The sequence below is a fragment of the Musca vetustissima genome, unplaced genomic scaffold, assembly GCF_032173495.1.
Source record: "Musca vetustissima isolate MV318-11 ecotype Yass unplaced genomic scaffold, APGP_CSIRO_Mvet_v1 utg237437, whole genome shotgun sequence".
NCBI classification, from domain to species: Eukaryota; Metazoa; Arthropoda; class Insecta; order Diptera; family Muscidae; genus Musca; species Musca vetustissima.
This window is the reverse complement of record NW_026889573.1, coordinates 1-7274: the sequence shown is the minus strand read 5'-3', so window position 1 is coordinate 7274 and position 7274 is coordinate 1. Positions and strand designations below refer to the sequence as shown.

General features: G+C 38.2%; 1 pseudogene; it reads right to left on the bottom strand.

Moving 5' to 3' along the window:
* Positions 1–1018: 1018 nt before the first annotated feature.
* Positions 1019–2491, bottom strand: LOC133337252 (elongation factor 1-alpha 1-like; annotated as a pseudogene).
* Positions 2492–7274: the final 4783 nt, after the last annotated feature.

Below are 7274 nucleotides of genomic sequence, written 5' to 3'. Positions count from 1 at the left end.
GTAGTGGCGTATACTTTATATAATTATTGTAGTGTATACGCCATGATGGTTGCATTAAAAAAAACTGAACAACGAACAAAGCAAACGGTATCTTACTACCTATTTTTAACTCATTTTAAAAATAACACCAAAAATTACAATACTACCTACCTGGTGATTAAATATTTAAGTTTTAAAGTTAAATTTACGATTTTGAAAAATAAATTTCTGGTATTTTCATGGCATTTTTCTAAAGCATTTTAAATGGGGAAATCGCCCTTTTTTATAAGGGATATAAAAAACACTAAGATTTTTAACGTTTTTATTAAGCTATATATTAACAGAAAATTTTGATGACTAATGGACGTGCACTTGAAGATTTAAAGGATAAGACAATGAATCGACATAATTTTGTTTTTGTTTTCTAGTTGTTTTTGTAATAAACGAAACGAAACCAGATCACTGAAACGTCCAATTCAAAAAATTTCAACGGTATTCGAAAGAGTACATGTCTCGCTCTGGTATGAAATAGAATTAATGGCATCGCAAAATAAACAGTAAAGAAAGTTCAAAATTCGGACGAAGCTGGCAATATGATACCCTTCACCACATTGGATATATACAGATAGTCTCATGCGTACAATATTCTGTCGGTAGAACATACATATCATCTTTACATGACCATTGACATGGAATCGGACGAAATAAAATCTACCTACACAGAAAAAATTGTATGCAATGTAAGATATATATATATATAGATATATATATATATATATATATATATATATATATTAACAAATTATTACAAATAATAATTAAATTATATAGTAATTAAATACATATAAAAGGGAATTAAATGCCTAGAGCGGTTGCGCGCGCTTAGTAAAAGAATGAATGACAGTTTCTTTGTAGCCCACACACCCGGACCAATCACGACGACTCTTTGCGATGGAAGCAATTACATTTTTCTTTGACCCTTAAAATTAACTTATACTGGAACATCTTTACGTTGCTGGTGGTTAATGCGGTACCTCTAGTTGTTATGTGGTTGTTGTTGCTGCTACATGTTGTTGCTGGTGGAGTTTGTAGAATAAGTTGGTTGGAAAAGATGCAATTTGTTGCAGTGTTTTGTTGTTGTTGATGTTCAGAGTAAAGCAGCTACTTCTTCCCCTTGGTGGCCTTTTCGGCGGCCTTGATGACACCGACGGCGACGCTTTGTCTCATGTCGCGAATGGCGAAACGACCCAATGGGGGGAGTTCTTGGAAGGATTCAACGCACAAAGGCTTGGATGGGACTTGATGAATTTGGGGTTTTCTTCGGTGATCTTACCGGAACGACGATCGACCTTCTCCTTGATTTTAGCGAACTTGCAGGCAATGTGAGCGGGAGTGTAACCGTTTCAGATTTGATCAGGGTGGTTCAATACAATAACTTGAGCGGTGAAATCAGCAGCACCCTTTGGGGTGAGCGGTCTTGGAGTCACCAGCGACATAACCACGACGCAATTCCTTGACGAAGACGTTCTTAACGTTGAAACCAACGTTGTCACCGGGCACGGCTTCAGCCAAAGCTTCGTGATGCATTTCAACGGACTTGACTTTAGTAGTGATGTTGGCAGGGGCGAAGACAACAACGGTACCGGGCTTCAAGACACCAGTTTCGACACGACCGATGGGTACTGCGCCGATACCACCGATTTTGTAAACACCCTGCAAGGGCAAACGCAAAGGCTTGTCTGTGGGACGGGTGGGTGGCAAGATGGCGTCCAAGGCTTCGATGAGGGTCTTGCTTTCAGCGTTATCTTCCTTACGTTCGACCTTCCAGCCCTTGAACCAGTTCATATTGGTGGAAGTTTCCAACATGTTATCGCCATGGCTGCCGGAGATGGGGACGAAAGCGACGGCAGCGGGATTGTATGCGATCTTCTTGATGTAAGAGGAGACTTCCTTCATGATTTCTTCCTAACGGGCTTCGCTGTATGGTGGTTCAGAGGAATCCATTTTGTTGACACCAACGATCAATTGCTTGACACCCAAGGTGAAGACCAACAAGGCGTGTTCACGGGTTTGACCGTTCTTGGAGATACCAGCTTCGAATTCACCAGTACCGGCAGCAACAATCAAGACAGCGTAATCAGCTTGAGAGGTACAAGTTATCATTTTTTGGATGAAATCTCTGTGACCAGGGGCGTCAATAATGGTGACATCGTATTTGGATGTTTCGAATTTCCACAAGGCAATATCGATGGTGATACCACGCTCACGTTCGGCCTTCAATTTATCCAAAACCCAGGCGTACTTTTTTCAATGGTACGCTTGTCTATACCACCACACTAGTAGATCAAGTAACCGGTGGTGGTAGATTTACCAGAATCGACGTGGCCAATGACGACAGTCTTAATATGGGTCTTTTCCTTACCCATGGCTGTTTGATTGGCTTACGAGTTTCCAAATAAATTGAACCGAGAAATCACAAAGTCTATGCTTATCCGGCAAAGGACCTGAACAAAGTGTAATATATATTTCAAATCTGCGGACTTTGAGATTTACACCAGTAAAATTGTTTATCATTGTGGGTCGTGGTTTACAAATGACATGCGGTCAAAGTCAATATTTCATATTTTGTTAATATAATTTTTATTTGAGAATTATTGTATAACATTGACGATTATAATGAAATTTAAATATTAGTTTGGGGAAAAGAAATCCTGTATTTTTCGGCAGATGGTTGTACTGATAGATTTCTCGTAAATTATCGATCAAACAATTTCAGATTTATGCTCTTTGGCTCTTCGGCGCTGTTTTTGTTTGGTGCATTCAGTTGTGAGTTACATGGTGTTAAAATGGAAGTGTCCAAAGGGAAAATTCGGTAAATTTTACAGCTTTTCTTTGACAAAGGCGAAAATGCAAGACAAGCGGCTAAAATTGTGAATGTTGTTTATGATTCTGATACAGTAACAGCCAATAATGTGCATATTTTGTTTCGCCGATTCCGTTCAAGAATTTTTGATGGTAATGATACCGGTCGTCGAAAATGACGATAAAATCGGAGAAATGATCAAAGTGGACCGGCATATTAGCAGTCTTACAATCGCCCAGGAGCAAAAAATCGAACATAAAACAGTTTTAAACCATTTTCAATTGACCAGAAACGGCCAGAACTAGCCAACGGGAGAAGCGTGGTGTTCCACCAGGGCAACGCTTAGTCACACACATCTACTGTGACTGGGCAGAAACTTCGGGAGCTTGATTAGGAAGTTTTAATGAATCCGCCATACAAATGTCAACAAAACGGCGCAAATCGGATATTCCGAAGCATGTTAAATAAAGTCCTATAGTTCATATAAAAATAATGGATTTATTTTTACCCAACCTGATATAAATGGACAAATGTCAAGAAAACGGCACAAATCGGACATTCCAAAGCATGTTAAATAAAGTCCTATAGTTCATATAAAAATAATGGATTTATATTTCCCCAACCTGATATAAATGGACGTGTTTAAGCATCCACCATTTGATATGCTGCAACATAGAGCGCTATCCAAAATTTATCTGGGCACAAAATCCAATATACCTTATTCTAGGTTCGATTTGGTATGTAGTGCCCTAATTCGTCCTAAGCGGACAAACTTTAGTTACTTGGTACATCATTTTGATGAAATCCGATGCAAATATATATAGTTATATATAAACCCAATATGCAGTGCAATATCTATATATCTAAAATAGAAAAAAAAATTGTTTGTTTATATGTTACCGATAGACGCCAAAACCGCTGAACAGATGTTAATGGGATTTACACAGAATGTCGTTACATGCCCTGAATGTAACATGGTCTAGATAAACTTCAAAAATTCCGCGTGTTTGCAGAGTTGTAGCATCAATAGTAAACATACCTCAAAATTTCTAAACATGTAATATGCGTATATCTTGGAAACGGTTACAGAGATGCTTAGAGTACGTGGGTACCTACCTTGCGGTCTTACCCCACGGTGCTGTAAACACCAGTTAATACAAAGCGTCAACCAACGCCCCCACACCGAAATGCAGGTACCAATCGATCACACGTATTTGGACGCGATCACCTCCTTGGATGAGGAGCGGAGCCCATCTAAATCTTCTGCCTTTCTATGGGTCAGGCACCCGGTTGTAATGCAACTCCACACCGAGCCAAAGCTCTCCCCGCGATTTGGGTATAAACCATATCCAGCACGATGCTCCCCGAAGGGCCAACACCAACTGCCAGGCTAGATCCGCAGACCTAGGGGCCCTGACACCCGTGCTACCGAAACCTTCGGTCAGGTTCATAGCCAAAGCTATTACCAGTAGAACCCCAAACAGTTCGAGACTGGTCACTCACAGACTATAGCCTCTGCCCAGCTTCATAGCCAAAGCTACTACCATTAGGACTAAACATGCAGGCTCTCTACAATGAAACAATTGCTGAAAGGGGATACAATGCAAAAGTGGCCACCAACATCACACGATATTGGTAGCCACCATGCATCTCACCCCTCCCAACAATTATTCCACAAGCCTGCTAGTCCGGGAATGGTCCCCCACAGACTAAACTCTGCACGTTTTCGTAGCCGAAGCTACTACCGTCCGTCTGACCGTATGTATTTTTGTGAACAAAGTGATTCTATGCATGTTCTCAAAAGGAACCATGGTCTATATCGATTCCTTTTGCCTGTTACAAACATATGTACAAATACATACTAATATGTACAACAGTGTGATGTGGACTATATGATACCCTTACGTATAATATCCTTTCGGTAGAAGAGTGAAATATCATTATTTCCAATTGTTCACGCCATAAGCAGTACTTTTTATTTGAATATCCACCCCAAGTCGATAAAATTATAACCGGTTTTAAACAAAAAGGGGTTTTCTACTAACATCATAAGCTTTTAGATTTTGGCGGTCTTTGATTCTTCCCTTACCTGTTTATACATCATATTATTTTTTGGAAGGTAGCATTTCGCCCACTTCAAAACACAAAATTTAAATTGCAGCGTCTTCGACTAAAACCTATAATGCACCGCTACGAAAGTTTTGCTGGATAAAGCCAATATTCATATGAAACAGACATTCTAACCTCTTTTATTATTCTATATTCTTTACTATCAAAATCATATTTTATTACAGTCATTTTGTGTTATCGTCCACCACTGTTATGCCATTAAATGCAGCAGCTGCAAACAATAACACCTAAATAACGACGATAACATTTGAGTTTCTGTGGTACGTGTCTCAATAAGAAATCAATTTCCGTTAACGATTTTAATTTCCGTTTGCAATAATTATTCAATGTCAGCAATAAAGCAACAAATTCTGATGTTCGTTAGATCCAACACGTGCTCACATATACATTTATGTGTATGTGTTCGTGTGATGACGCTGCTGAATAGTTTGATGTAATCTTGTAAACTACTTTTACATCATTTAAGTGCTTTCGTCAAAATAGTGGAATATTGATGATGTGCAAAAAGTTTGATGTTATTAGTAAAGTCGGACGGGGCCGACTACATACACACATCCCTTCTTTCACTTCACTTTTATATCATCCAATGTAGGTTATTCTTGAATTAATTTGGTTAAATCGGAGAAAAATATATATGGGAAGCTATATCAAAATCTGAACCAATTTTCCCGAAACTTAAGACACACCATTCTAGACTTAATACAGCACTCCATTTACATTAAATCGGACGAAAATATATATGGGAGTTTTATACCATTCACCACACTTTGGTACAGGGTATTATGTCTTTGTGCATATGTTTGTAACTGGCAAAAATAATCGAGATAGACCCATGGTTCCTTTTGAGAATATGCATAGAATCACTTTCTCAGTCAATTTATGCATGTCCGTCCGTCCGTCTGTCTGTCCATGTTAAATTGTAAACAAAGTATAGGGCGCATTTATTATCCGAGTTGGATGAAATTTGGCACAGCTCATTTGTTTGGCCCAAGGACGAACCCTATTGAAATTGCGAAAAATCTGTCCAGATTTAGATATAGATCCCACGAGTTTAGGTAAATGGTCTACCAATGTCCCTATATATCTTTCGATTTGCACGAAATTTGGTATAGCATATTGAATTATGTCTAGAATGATTTGTGCTTAGTTTCGTGAAAATCGGTTTAGATTTACAAATAGCTCCTATATATAGTTTCAACGATTTTAGGTAAATGGTGTACCAAAGTCCCTGAAAATAATTATATTTGTTCGAATTGTGGCATAGCGTATTCAATTAAGTCTAGAATAATGTGTGCTAAGTTTCATATATAGTTTCGCCCGATTTTAGGTAAATGGTGCACCAAAGTCCCTGCTAATCTTTTTATTGGCATGAAGTTTGGTATAGCGTACTAAATTAAGTCTGGAATGGTGTGTGTTAAGTTTCGTGAAAATCGATTCAGATCTATATTAAGCTTCCATACATTGTTTCGTCCGATTTTAGGTAAATGGCGCACCAAAATCTCTAAAAATCATTCGATTTGCACGAATTTTGGCAAAGCGTATTGAATTAATTCTGGAATCGTCAGATTTTAAGTAAATTGTGCACTAAAGATCCACAGCTAGGCCGATTGACACACCGTATTGAAATTAATATAAATTAATCTCTGGCAAGTTTGCTTCAAATCGGTTCACAGATAGATATCTCGGTGCTTCCATACGTCGACTTATTTATTGAGATTAAATTTTAAACAGTGAAGCATACCGAATAGCGTGTGTCAAGTTTGCTTTGAATCGATTTCCACAAATCTGTCCTACTGTGCGCAAACGATTAAAATGAAATTAAATTTAGCATAGGTTTCAGAAAGACATAAAAATTACATATTTAAGTTCGTTCAATTTCATGTCAAAATTCCTTCAAAAAGGCGACGTCTTTTCGGATACATATGTACCCAAAATGGTGAAGGGTATCATATTGTCGGCCCGGTGCGACTTTAGTACTTTCCTTACTGGTTTTTGGTGCATGGATGTTGCTATCGATCGATATGTGCTCGGGCAACCAGGTTGTGCATTGCCTTTGACATATTTTAGCCATTCCCTTTTCGCCACACATGCAGCATTTCAAACGTCCTTGCATACAAATAAAAAAATTTTATATAGGGGAGACTGGGGCACCTTCGGCACTTTTTTTAGAGCTCTATATCTCAGTACTTATTCAACATATATAACAACTTTAAGGCTGATTATTGTCCTCTGACACTTAATTATAAAAAAATAGTACCAAAAATATATAAATAGTATTAGTTAAAAAATGTTACAGTTTTGT